Below are 14,302 nucleotides of genomic sequence, written 5' to 3' on the forward strand. Positions count from 1 at the left end.
TTTAAATGTAAACCAACACAAGTTAACATGGTCGTGTCCCAACAGACCACAACCAGCAGGCGTATACGTGCAGCAGGAATCACCCACATTACGCCGACTGTGGCCCATCGTGATAAGTTGCAGCTTCCCGAGTGCTGCTGCGTTTTAGACCATGTCTCGAATCCCCAGTGGAATCTTGTTTGTTACTTTTTTTTTTATTTCCCCCGACATTTTGTCCCAGTCAGGAACATCTGGACACATCTGCAGGAAACACAAACACGTGCAGGAGCAGGTCACCAGTTAATCCGTAACCACTGGACCTGGATGATAATTGTCCTGACAAACATTTCAAACGTACGACTATGTTCAACTAAACAAACGAAAATACTCAAAGTATATCAGACATTACTCCCAAGTCAGAGATGAAGCGCTGGATGATCAAATAAAATGAAACATTTTTTATTAACACTGTTTCTTAAACAATGTTCCTAAAATGGTGCAAAAGGCAGCACTTTTCATTAGGTTGTAAGGATTTTGCTGTTAACCTGTTCAGAGAATTTCAGATCGTATTCTTGTATACATGTATGTCTAGACACCAGGCAGTCTGGACACGAATGAGTGGGGAAACTTTCATTTAAATTAAGAGAAACACAGTTACTACCACAACAAAACACTAGAGGATTTTTATGAATTTTGTCCTTATTCATTTTATGAAACTTGTGTTTCACAATTCTTTCCAAGAAACAAAGGTGCTTGAAAGTAGCACAGCTTGAAAGTAGCACAGTGAATCAAACTCTCGGACGCCAGCTGATGAGCTTGCCTGTAAACCTTGGAAACAGTTGATTTGGCTTAGAAAAAAAATTAAATTGTGGAAAAAAAAGCGCCATCAGAGAAGTTTCAAAAATCCACAAATAAATGTAACTGCACTGATTTGTGCATTACATACATTATTCAAGAGTCAAGAAATGCATTTGTGAATGGTGTTGCATTTATTTGTAATTATTTTGTGATTTTTGTTACAAACTGGTCATTCTGGAGGATGTTGCAGGCAGCAGAACGTTCTCCATGGTGTCTCCTCCTGTTCCTCCTTGCACAAAGGCAGAGGTAGCAATTCTGTTGCCCTGCTACGGCCTCCTCCACATCTCCTGATGTACTGGCGTATCTCCTGGTAGCGCCTCCATGCACTGGACACTACGGTGATAGACACAGCAAGCCTATTTGCAACAGCTCGCATTGATGGTCCATCCTGGATGAGCTGCACTACCTGAGCCACGTCTCATGCTACCACTAGAGTGAAAGCACCTCCAGCATTCAAAAGTGACCAAAACATCAGCCGGAAACCATAGGAACTGAGAAGTGGTCTGTGGTCACCACCTACAGAACCACGCCTTTGTTCGGGACGTCTTGATAATCGGCTGTAATGTCCACCTGTTGTCTATTCCATTTGCCCAACAGCATGTGAAATTCATCTTCAATCACTGTTGCTTCCCAAGTGCAGAGTTTGATTTCACAAAAGTGTGATTGACTTGGAGTTACATTGTGTTGTTTAAGTGTTCCCTTTACTTTTTGAGCATTTTCAAGCTGCTGAATATTATGCCACTGATTTGAGCAAGGCACTGTCCCCACACACTGGTACCCGGGTGCCTTTCATGATAAGAGAGATGGGTTATGTGGTGAGATGTGGTGGTAGTAGCCTAGTGGGTAACACACTCGCCTATGAACCAGAAGACCCAGGTTCGAATCCCACTTACTACCATTGTGTCCCTGAGCAAGACACTTAACCCTAAATTGCTCCAGGGAGACTGTCCCTGTAATACTGATTGTAAGTCGCTCTGGATAAGGGCGTCTGATAAATGCTGTAAATGTAAATGTAAATGTAAATGGTTAAATGCAGAGGACACATTACGTCGCTTGCACCACGTGCTGTGTAGCACAATGACGAAAGACAATCACTTTAACATCTAAGCAGATAAAAAAACTTCTGTTGACCGTCTGTCAACTTCCCCTCCTTGTCGGTGTCACCTTCCCCTCCTTGTCGGTGTCACCTTCCCCCTCTCTTGTTGTGCTGTCCTTTGTACATCTTCACTTTTCCCAACACAGTCTGTTCCTGACACGGTGCTCTACACCCCAAGTCTCCCCCTTCATTCCCTTGATTTTATAATCTAGTGGTAATTAAGGTAAAGCTTTTAAGGAAAACAATTTGCTTTCTTGTTTGGAATATTGTCTTAGCTAGGTTACAACTTGGATTTAATTCAGATGGCATTAAGAAAGGAATAAATCCCTTGGCCAACTGGTTCAAATGCCTCTGTAATCATTAGTCCAATTTGTTTTCAATTTGATGAATTTGGGTAACCCCCCATCATAAGATTTGAGGAAACAAGCCAAAAACTAAAACTAAAACCAGAACGGATGATTTTAACAACTTAGAGTGGAATCTTTGAACATCTTTTACTTTCTGCCTCCCTGGGGTCCAATGCTACAGCTGGAATCTATCAGCAAACAGGGTGGCATGAGAGCTTCGAGGTGACATTCACTAATTGAGGTAATTAGGAGACCATAGATAAAATGAAACCATGCCAGTAATTGTCGCCAAGGTGATAAGGCTTGCCATAATTATCACAGTGAAAATGTAGAGTGTCGAGGAGGATGACTGTGGCCAACACAATTAAATAGGATGAAGAGGTCTGCCTTGAACATAACATGAACAACCTCTTATTATTTGGTGAATGAGAGAACCTGTTAAATGTTTTCATATTTTGTTTGATGAAATTTATGACATTTCCATGAAATAAACAGATATTCAGTGAAAAGAAAATCTATTTGACCCTTTGGATTTTGTCATTTTTGATTCTGTTGATTCTGTCATTGTGAGCGGCCAATCAAGTGAACAATGAACAAGGAACACCCCAAGTCATACTGTATCATTAAATTAGATTGCCGGCTAGTCATTCAATGATCTGGGGTGATTTAACAACCCTTATCCACTAATCCCAAATCTCTGGCCAGCATACAGATCACACAGCAATCAGTATCTTCATCTTATACTTATGCTTATGCAGGATAAAAAAATACAAAGTTAACATTTTAAGTCAATTAATAAGTGCACTCGTGGTAAAATGAAATACAGCATAAATGGATGGACGAGACCAGCTTTTCATTCCAATAGCACCAGCATAATAATAACTGTAAAATTTTATGACTGTTGTTTTTCAGACCACAACTTCTGTTTCATTATTGTGCCATCCAGAGCCAATGAGCCCTGGAATCGGTTGTGGGATGCCATCCCATTCCAGCAGATGGGCCTGACAAAGTCACTGGCCAATGGAAGCCAGAGGGTAATGTTATGATCCAGGGCATAACCAGATGTGCCCAAGGGGGCTAAATGCAGCACCTGCATGCCAGACCTCAACAGGGTTAAACACAGCAGCTGTGTCAGGTCTGCTGTTGCTGCCATGAGTTGGGATGTGTTGCCTCCACCAAGGGCAGTACTGTTTGTTCAAAGGATCTGAGGATAAAAGAAATATCTTGGGAATTTCAGAAAAGTCTAATTTTAAGGAACCAATTGCCCACCAAAAATCGACTTGACACAGTTTGTGGATGAAAAATAAATTTAGTGATGAGATGAAATGTTGATAAAATCATTATCTGATGGTCATGAAAAAAAAGTCATTATCTGATGGTAAAATTTTTATACAGATTGACATGGGCAGCCTTTAAAATGGTCCAATTATAAGGCATGCAATAAATCAGACTACAACAGACCAGCACAGTTGGCTGAAAAAGGACACTTTCACTGAACTAGTGGCATAGATACTCCTAGTTATGCACGTGTCAAATCATGGCGTGGTGTATCCCTGGCGATACTTTTATCTGATTAATTGTTGGCATTGGAGACTAGCTGTCAACAAGCAATGAACTACCTTGAGCATTGAACAAGAAGCACTTCCACCTGACCTCTTAGGATAAAAGTGCATCTCATAGGATTCCTTAAATCTTTCTTTGTTAAAGCTGCATTGAAATAAAGCACATGGTTCCTTCCATTCTTAAAATAATTTTTCTTCTTTTTCCATTGCTATGAAAGAAAGATGAGTAAACTGAGCACTCAGACATTACTTTTGAAATGGATTGCCTGGTAATGTTCTGTGGTTCTTGCAAGCCAATCTCTCTGTCTAGCTGGCTGATGATTCAGGCATGGTCCTTTCTCTCCTGCGTCTTCTCTTACTCAAGTGCTTTTTGCCTTTTCTGTTGAGAGGTTAGCAAAGTGATTCACTGTGTCTCTGGCGCCTGATTGAGGTGAACTTTCTTGTGAAGGCCTGGGTCTGCAAAGCATGTGGTTCAAGCAGCCTTTTGTGTCTCCCTTCAGACGGGATGCTTTTATGTTTTATGACTGAGGCATTGTGTTTGCCCCTGTGGCTGGATGCGTTTTACTGACTGGGTGAATCTGCTGAATGGTCTGTAATTACATGCAGGCTTCCCTAGAGCCTGGTTGTAAGATTTGTGGTGTTTCTAGCTCATCCAGCCAAATTTTCACACTACTGCTAACCTTCATTCTAACAATAATAATCATAATCATTATGCATACCAGCTTCCATAATGCATATGAGCTTCAATGGGACTATGCAGATATGCAACAAAGAAAAGGATAGGTCCTGATTTTTTTTTTACAAATGCGTGTGTTGTGGGTTTTAGCTTATTTCTAATCTCATGGCTGGTCTGAGCGATATTCATTTAGATGTTAAAAAGTCCCCCTTCCTACACGCAGATCTTGCTTCAGAAGTGTATCATTCGATCCTGCTGCTTTCGTTCCTTAAACCCTAAACTTCAAGACTGGGGTTAGAGGGCGGGGTGGGGGGGGAATACAGCATTATTAAAGCTAAGGAGCCCACTCAAAGCCTCTCCCGGCCTCTTCATCAGACCCTGTCTGCACAAGCTTCTGGAAAAACTCTCATAATTAAAGCCAAGAGAGTGCAATAAAAAAAAAGCTGCACTCAACTATAAAATCCATGCTGCTCAGTGAAATTAATCATGTCAAAACACATATTATGGTCAACTTCGTAGCTCATTAATAATACATTAGAAAGTTCTGAGATGCTTAACTATACATATATGCGTCTTTATAAGTATACGTCACGGGTCGCACACGTAGAGCCCACCCTGGACTATGCCATCCTCATATAGCCACTTAGAAAAGATATACAGACATAGGAAATGAGTATATTTTAACCATAATCCTGAACGCAGGCAAATCACACACATTTACACAGTTGATTTTATGTTAATGCTTCTTGCTGGCGTCCGGCTGAAAACACTTGAGAACAGCAGCTGCTGATTGCTGCAGGATGTTTTCTGAAGGGTCCATTAAACAGCAGAGTTGATTCACTCCGCCCTAACAACTTGAAAGCGCCATCATTTCCCATTCAACACATCTAACCGAGCAGCCTCCAGCTCCTTCCTGCTTCTGCACGGTCTAAAAGCAGGGGATGTATGTGGCGGCGTGGCTGCTCTGATGAGGTGCCACTGGTTTTCTGGAGCTGTGATGGCCAATTCAGTTACTCCAGGCTCGTGCCACACTCAGGGGTTTAATCACGCATGACTCGGACAAGCAGCTCGAGTGCAGGATGAAAACGTAGAACAGTTGGTGGTTGAGGGCGACAGAAATTCTGTTGCCTAGGAGACACCCATCTGGATTGAGCGCCTTAACATTTTAGAAGAGTGATTGGTCGGACATGATTTTGTTTGCTTTGCTTTATAAGATTCCATCATGTGGGAGCCTATTGACATATTGAATGAAGTCATTCTGAGCTCGTCTGAAGTCACACTGGGGTCCTTGATGATGAGTGAGTTATGTTACGTCAGAAGACATGTGGCACCAGAAGATCACAGACACACAGACACACAGACACACTGTGATTGTCAGATTGTCCACTACTTCCAGTGCAAACTGTCATGATCCGGTCTGAAAGGGGTTACTCCGGTCACCTGTTCACCTGTTGCCGGATGTCTCCCCTGTCCTGTCCTTCACCCATTAAAACCCGGTTTCGTGACGTCATGCAAATGCGTCCTTCTTCCTCGACACCTATTCTCCTCGACACCTATCGTCTCCGTTCACCTGCCTCATCATGCCATCATGGTTGTGACACAAAACTTGTTTTGCTGTAAAAAAACTGCCATTAATACAGCTGACAATATTGCATTGTCATTTGTCGATGTTTCAGATATCTCAGAAGATTTTATTAGGTTTTCCACATATTTTTTTCCACAGTTTTGTTAGAATCATATTATATATATTTTTTAGGTTAATAATTACACAATACAAAAATATAATGTTAAATAAATTGGCACTTGCTCGGACAATAACCAATAATGCCATAATCCATATTATAATGTTTCTGAAACATTTTGTTTCACAAGGATTTTAAGAATGACGAATTCCTGAAAACGGGTTATGGCCTCAACATCTTCTCTTTGATGTCACATGATTTCATAAATTGTACATTTGCACCAGATTCTTAAAAATAACATGCTTCAAAATTTTATGTTCACGGAACAGATTGATTATGAATTATTGTACAAAATTCTTTGCATGCACAAATGCACATCAGGTGAGTGTGTCCCGTTGTGTAAATGTGTATTTCATTCAAGTCATGACTGTGGCCTGAAAATCAATTCTGCCTCCCCAGGATATGGATCACCCTAAGTCTGTTTGTGTCTGCCTTTGTGTGTGAGTGTTGGTGGTGCGGGGGATTTGGGACTTGAGAAACTCAATGCTCTGGTGAAAGAGAGAAAAATTCGAATCAAAAAACATTTGAAGAGAACAATAAAGAAAATGAAAGGTTTAAAGGAAAAGTTCACTCCAATTATTGCTCTAAATCAGTTGTTTTTAGCTCTTTTAGTTCCTGAAGGTCGTTTAGCATATATTTTTTAAATGTGCTACCACTGTATACAGAGCACTGTATGTACTAGTGATCAAATGGGCCTTGAGGAGTGAATGCGTTTTAGCTACAATTATGTCGCTCAGCTTGATTTAAAAAAAAGCATAGTTCATTCCAAGGATGTGCTTTCATTCTCACACACATAGCCTTTCAGCTACGCTACACAAACTCAGGATCTGACTGTTCCCTCTTTGTCCGTCTTGTTTCCATTGTCTAAGTTCAGGCAGTTGTGGTTCATGGTTGAAAAAGAAAGTGAGTTCATAGCTATAGCATCAGATATGTTTAAGTGATATATTGCAATTGAGATATTTTCATTGACATGTAGCATTGTATTGATATTTTCTTCATCATTGGTCCTTTACAAATAACTCCAAATTTTGCAGTGTTGCAAACTGGAAAGATGGCTATAGGGCTTCTGAATGACTAAGACTCTAAATGTTAATACAATTTGATTGTAATTTAATTAAATGTTAACACAAATTAAATTAAAATAGTTTTGTCAAATTTCTATTGTAATTTGATTGATAGGAAATGAGATATAGATTCTCACTGAAGGCATCAAAACTAACAAAAAGTGGAGACCTGGCCTACACAGTCACCAGACCTGAACCCAATCGAGAAGGTTTGGGGTGAGCTGGACCGCAGTGTGAAGGCAAAGGGGCCAACACCAAGACTGTTGGAAAACCATTTCAGGTGACGACCTCTTGAAGCTCATCGAGAGAATGCCAATAGTGTGCAAAGAAGTTATCAGAGCAAAGGGGCGGCTATTTTGAAGAAACTAGGATATAAAACATGTTTTCAGTTATTTCACCTTTTTAAGCACCCACGGAGCAGAGTGTGGGGACTGTGGCATCCTCAGTGGCACCTCTGTGGCACCTTGGCAGCTCAGGATTCGAACCAGCAACCTTCCAATTAACGGCTCTGATTCCAGCTATGGGACCACTGCCCCAAATAGTATATTTTAATAGGTTTATCACTAAATACAAAATGTTAATTCAGTTGTATTTACTCAGAAATGTGAAAAGTTAATTTGCACTTTATTCATAGCACGTTTAGTGATAACAGTATTGTGCTTCTTGCACGTCCCTCTCAGTTTTTCTCTATACAACACATGAACAACAAAAGAAGCGGCTTTTGACATTTTTACCCCAAATTTCTGACTACCTAAAAGAGACCAAAGAAATGCTGAATGCTGGAGATGCAAGGCAGACTTGCCACAGACAGCTAAAATAGACAGTGAAATGAGACCATGCCTCTGTTTTCCCGACACAGCCACACAACAAACCAAGGCTTAATGTCATCGAATCACACTATCTGCATGCTCCTTATATTTTAACAGTCCTTCAAGGCAACGGTATTCATAATGTGATGAACACTTAGAAAGTTGTTCTTGTTCTCCAAATGTTTTTGAAGTGTGAACAAAGGTTTAATGGTAGAACAAAATAAGAATGTCAACTTCTATTCGTGGTCTTAGTATGAGAGGTGTTGGCTGGCAGAGTAAGTGTCTCTCTGTGTGTGTGTGTGTGTGTGTGTGTGTGTGTGAGTGCTCACACATGCAAAGGGGCAGAGGAGCATTGCTGGAACCCGGGGTGCCCACACACGGACAGCCTTTCCTGGCATAGAACTTGTCAGCGGAGTGAAGTGTGACGTGCAAATAATTAAATAAATATCAGCAACAAGAGCAGTTAGCTGGAGTGAATTAGGACTCTGTGGAACGAGGAGAATCGATTAGCCTGGAATCTGGCGAGGGTAGAAAATGCTTCAGCTGCGTCTTTCTGATAAGAGCAGTCTGATGTCTCTCTTTAGCGCGGGCTGGTAATGTGAGGGGAGATTAAGTGTTTGGCAAAAGAACTGTGTGAGTGTGTCTGTACACTCATAAGTTGGGACAGCTCTGCTTAACTGTATGCTGTGTGGGGGACTCTGTGTGGTAATGTGTTGTTGGTATTAGGATTTTAACTAGGCTAAAAATTGTAGGATAACTTTGAGCTACTGCCAATAATTCTCAGAATCCTATTGCGGGTAGACTGCACACACATACATACACACACTTTACATTTAGAAAATGAAAGTTGTTAAAATGCACTGCATAATTACCTATGGGCAATAAGAATCATTTATTCAATATCTGAATAAACAAAATCCCCTTAATCTTTTAGAGAAGCTCAGACCTCACATTTAATCAATCATCGGCCTGTGGCACTGGGTGACTACAGAGTTGTCCTTTCCCTGCAGTTTATGCATTTGTTAATTATTTAAAATGTATGATACAATTGCATGGGACACATTCATTATGAGAGTGAGACAGTTGCTGGGTTGCACTTTTGTTGAGTATTGTATTATTTTGCATTGTCCCTGCATTGGTTGTCAAAGATAATAGCATTAAAAATGTTGCCAAGACAGATGAAATTACTTCCCAAACCAATTTAAAATGTTCTTTACAACATTACAAGCACTTAGTGATTGTGGGTTTGAATCCCCAGCCGCCAAGGTGCCACTGAGTAAAAGCACCGTCCCCACATAATGCTAAAAGAAGAGAACGCATTTCATTGTGTGCACCATGTGCTGTGCTGCAGTGTATCAGAATCACTGCACATTCAGAATGTTTTTTTTTTTTTGCTGGGTTTGTATATGAGTTTCTAACCTTTCTTTAACTGTAATAAATATGCTGCTTAAGAAATTGTTCCGTCTCCAATTTGTAGATGAATCACCACAGTAATCAGTACCTAGATGCAGCTTTTCATTAATCAGGAAGTACATTTTGTTAAACTACGTGGAACATGCTGTGCGTGTCTAGAAGTGTTAAGTTTCACAATGGAGGTGAGAAGCATATATGCTCAAACAGGAATCTAGGGCAAAGGCATTTTATTGGGGGACAGGAGCACAGAGATGCAGGCAGTCCAGTCGTCAACACACACAGGAAGCACATCACGTTCCAAACCATGAGTCTACTGAGAGAGAAGCAAGAGACCTGTTTCATGATGAAAGAGATGAAACAAGGGCAGGTGTAATACATGGGAATGGGTGATCACTAAACACAGAAGCCACTGGCAAAGGGAGTCTTCACAGCATTTGTTCCCTTGTTTGGTGCCTCTTAAATATAATGGAATTGAAACAGTGACAGTTTCTGCAGGGTTCTGGCCTGTTCAGATTTAGCCGAGTAAGTGTGAAGCGGTGTGTGAAGCTGGATGGGACTGTCTCACCTCACTACACTTTCAGACCAGCACAATGGCTGTGATGACCCAGAAGTACAAGTTCAGATGAAGTCAGGTTTTCAAGCAGGAATGACAAATTGTCCTAATTTGAAGTGCATGTTAGTGTGTACTGCTGAATATGTGTGTGGGAATGGAAGACACCCAGCAGGAACACCATGCTTGCAGGTCACAAAAATGACCTAAAATAAGCAATTATTTGCATGTTTTGACATTATGTCCTTTCAAATGAACCAGTTGACCTCCATCTTGAACTCACTTGTCTGACTCATGTTATATGTAAATCAATTGCAGCACTTTTTTTCACTTGAAAGAATGTCACCATGGAATTCGCAAAATGATAAAGGTCAAATGGTAGAAACTGTGGACGAGCTGAATTCAATTCCTTGAAGAGAAATGACAAGAAAGCGACAAAAAAAAAAAAGAGAGAGAGAGACTGTAAGAACTATGGATAACGGAATCTCGTAAACATAAATGCTCTACCAGGCAGATGTGGTGGGAAGTGGGGGTTAGAGAGAATCAAAGCAAAACAGAGAGTACCAAAGTGCTTTCTATTCTAAAATAACCTCAATGCTTAAAGTCCAAATACAATTGGATACTGGATTTAAGTGATGGAAAAAATGGTATACAACATGGCAATACCAGTACAGGAGAATTCTTGTCTCCCAAACAAGTGGGAAATATCGGTCATAACACAGCACTGGACTCTACTCAAGGTCAAGAAAAACACTGCTATTGTACAATGGACAGAATAGAAGTTCAGCAAGTTTGTTGTGTTTATTATTCTGCTACTAGTCTGATAACGTCAGTAAGTTAGACAGAAAGCCCTGCAATATTAATACATTACAAATGCAATGGATTTAAATGAAAGGAATATCTGGGGAACCTATCCGAATATTAAACACCACACAGCGACAGGTATACAGGAACATGGTCAATGTTATTGCACTGCGAGTAAAGATATTCAAGGAAGTGTTAAAATCCCCGAAACCTAATGCAATTGACAATAGTCAGTGTAACATGTATGAAACATTAAAACATAGAAAATATTGATTGATTAAACATTGATTAAACATGAGATTTGTACTAATGTCCTGCATCTAAAGCTTCAGATCCAGGCTTCATATGCATAAACGGTGTCATCCCTTTCGTTTATTCTAAAACACGGTTATCCAGGGTTATGTAACTGTGATCATTTATTTAAAGCATCTCAGGTGGAATGGATGTGGCTCCCTGTGGATGATTTTCAGCCTGTTGATAAAATTACATTAAATATGGTCAAAGTAAGCATCTGGGTCAAGGTTAGACATCATTCAGGGCCCTGAACCACGAGACGGCCACGTGTAAAGCACCTGATAGCAAACTACAAGCTTCAATCTCAGTGATTATTATGGGCTATTCCAGAAGACAGGAAAACACATGGTGAACCATTGAGGAACCCAGTTCCTCTGGAAACACAAGACAGTGCTTACTTTACCTTACCTCAAACTGCTGCTGACTTGGCACCATTTCAAAGGACTGCATCTCACCGGCTGCCTCATTGTTAAATAATGCACCTTTGTTTGCCTTTGCTAGTGTCTGGAATGTAGCACACGCTGGCCTTGAGTCCCACGCCGCATGCTCAACACTCCGTACATCGCAGTAATTGGACGGAAGTTGGAGAGGAGGGTGCTGGAAGCTCTCCTGCAATGACACTGCCGTGCCCATGGCTAAATGCAAAAGAGTCTGGAACACATGGATCGGACAGGAGGGCTGCTCTCGGCAGGAGGGAGGCAGGAACCAAACCACAGTGGTGTAGGAGGGTAAAAAAGAGGGTGCCCTGAGCAGAAAACACACTCACAGATACTATAAAGAGACATGTGAACTGAATTTGAACACATTAATCAGCTTTGCCTTACATAACATATAAAGCTCTGGAAATATTAACAGAACACAGTGACATTCTCTTCTTTACTCATGTATGTATTTTTACAGAATTTAATGTTACTTTGCACAAAGTAAATGCGGATTATATTATATTGACATTCCATGTGACAAACACGTTTTAATCCAGTATCGCTAACAATGTGACACACATAACATTACACTAATACTAAACAGCTAGTTTAACAAGGTCATTCCCACTACTAAATCATACAACAATAAAAGTGTTCAACTGTAAAAAAAAAAAGTCTATTTCCTCATTTGGTGAGATTTGATTGATCTAACTGTCTTATTGGCAGCTGACCTTGTGAACTTGGTGTGTCGGGGTTGAAATGCAGTGATTGTTTTTGTCATTTTGACACACAACAAAATTTGTACCCTGCATTAAACCCATCACCCATAGTCAGCAGTGTGCAGCCATGAAAGGTGCCTGGGAGTAGTGTGTGGAGATGGAACCTTGCTCAATGGGAACTCAGTGGCACCTTAGCAGCTTCCACAGTGGAGCTGTAATCATTGAGCCAATATAACAGCATAAATGTCCCATTCATGCATTATTGGTTAAATATGATTTGAAATCGGGTTTAAAGGGCTCTCTGTGGTGTGGAAGATTGTGCAAAAGTGCTGTCCATGGTGCTGAATTGATTTTGTGTTTAATTTTTATCAAGATCTTAAAAAGCCAATGTCAGAGCTAACCTGTCATTACCTAGGCTTAGTCCCTTACCTACATGAATCTTAAGCAAAATCTCCCCACCCGCTGAAGACTGGCTCTGCACTGAAGCCTCCAGATCACCCCAGGGTAGCACTCCCCAAGACAGACTGCATAATTACTTCATTGTGAAATAAATGATTGGACATAAAGCATTTTAACTGGAGGCCCTACTGGCATCTCCTGGGGTATGATTTCTGTCAGCGCAAATCTAGTGGTGTGGGCAGGTGGCTGACAAACCTCAAGAGTAATGTGACAGTGTGAGCCACACACTGCACCGCTGCATCTCTCTCTCTCTCGCTCGCTTTCTTGGCTGCACACAGACACACACAGCCACACATTAAGACAGATGGGCAAACGCAAACACTGTAATCATAAAAATGTTCAAGACTAAACAACACTCACGCACACATCGTGACAGCAGATGGGCCGACACTCACTGTACATGCACACTTGCGCACACCACACACATCTCACAGGCTCACTCACACTGCTCACTTGTAGTAATGGAGATGGATAGATAGCATGTTTGGATCATTAAATGGCATAATTTAATTCCTCGCTAATCCCAATAATGAAATGCTAATGCATGCACTTCTTCATCTGAGTGCAAAATAAACATACCATTGCTGATTCAGAAACATTTTGCGTTGAGAGCCTGGCCCTGCCAAATGATTATGGGAAGCTATAACCAATGGTATCCCATCATACATACATATCCCTTTGGAATAGCTGATTGAGGAGACAGTTTATCTGCATGTGTTAGTCATAGCCAACGAGTCCGTGATTATGATGTATGGCCAAAGTCTGAAGTTCTTTTCAACGGTGCTAGGACTCCTTCTCCTGGAATACCTTCAGCGGGAAATGAATAGAGATTAGAACAGTGTCTGCTCAGATGCACCTACTGCCTCTCTCTTTTGGTAGAAAGAGCAGGGAAGAGCACCACAGAACAGAATTTAGATCTGGGTAAATCAGAAAGGCTCCCTCTTAAAATACTCAGTGATGTACCAGATGCACTGTTCTCAGAAGGTTCTCTCAGCTCTCTCAGTGGAGACCACATTTTCTCGATCGGTTCTTCTTATCAATCCCCATGGCTTACCTGGACACCACATACAGTCAGTGCACCTTTTCTTCTCTGATAATCTTCACACTTATAAATGTGAAATTATGTAATTTTTGTATGTGACAACCATGATACGTTTCTGTAAGTTCATCAATCCATCACCTTGTTCTGTGAACACATATTTCAAGACAAGCCTGGGAATTTATACAAGCTTATACCAAACCACAGCATACTGAAATACTGTTTCACCCCCAAAGTTCAAACGTGTAAAGCTGGAAATTTTACATAAATAAATTAATGTAATACAATACGCACTATCTAACCTATACTGTGTGGAAACAAAACAAATGACGGACACAAGGGGCTGTATTTGTAAAGAAGAGTTCAGCATGTGGACAAAAAGACGGAGACTGGTGCAAAATTTCACATCTGTTAAAATAACAGTATTCAATTAAAAAGAAACATCTGTTTTTAGAATGACCAACGCATG

Source organism: Denticeps clupeoides, chromosome 3 (genome assembly GCF_900700375.1).
Source record: "Denticeps clupeoides chromosome 3, fDenClu1.1, whole genome shotgun sequence".
In the NCBI taxonomy this organism is placed as follows: Eukaryota; Metazoa; Chordata; class Actinopteri; order Clupeiformes; family Denticipitidae; genus Denticeps; species Denticeps clupeoides.